Raw genomic sequence first — 470 nt, forward strand, 5'->3', positions numbered from 1 at the left:
AGAAGGCCGGACGAGCCTAGGGATCCTCTCTGCAACATCCCAGATGCAGGCCCCAAGGAAGCAGCAGACCTCATGGGCTAGGGGGTCAAGACAGCAGATGGGTCCCTCAGTGCCCCGCAGGAGGGAGTCCCGCATCACCACCACCCTGTGTCTCCTCTTGCGGGTGGCAGTTCAGTGACTACCTACCTCCTCATCCAGTGTCTCCATCAGAGCCTCCTAATGCATGGGGAGGAGAGCATACCTGTTGTGCAATGCCAGGGGAGGAGCAGCCCTAGACCTGCATGTCCTGGAGCCTGAGTCAACCGTCTTCCATGTAGCTCTGGGTGGGTCTTTTCAATGAGCCTTCTTGTTGGCCACCTCTTCTATCTTCTTCTCTTCTCCTGAAGAGTGAAGAAGAGCTTGACTGTAGTAGTCATCAATCTCCTGCTCGTAGGACCTAATGGCACAAAGTCTGCCTACCTGGGCCTGGA

At 56.2% G+C, this 470-nt stretch overlaps 1 protein-coding gene and 1 long non-coding RNA gene across 8 annotated transcripts in view; one reads left to right on the top strand and one right to left on the bottom strand.

The window, feature by feature from the left end:
- TANC2 (tetratricopeptide repeat, ankyrin repeat and coiled-coil containing 2) overlaps window positions 1-470 on the top strand; it is an 848,255-nt gene that overhangs the window by 621,388 nt on the left and 226,397 nt on the right. The gene's annotated exons all lie outside the window — the stretch shown is intronic.
- Window positions 1-470, bottom strand: part of LOC109302089 — a 21,876-nt gene that overhangs the window by 9,621 nt on the left and 11,785 nt on the right. The window lies entirely within an intron of this gene.

The sequence above is a fragment of the Gavialis gangeticus genome, unplaced genomic scaffold (genome assembly GCF_001723915.1).
Source record: "Gavialis gangeticus isolate Ggan-Ray unplaced genomic scaffold, GavGan_comp1, whole genome shotgun sequence".
Classification (NCBI taxonomy): Eukaryota; Metazoa; Chordata; order Crocodylia; family Gavialidae; genus Gavialis; species Gavialis gangeticus.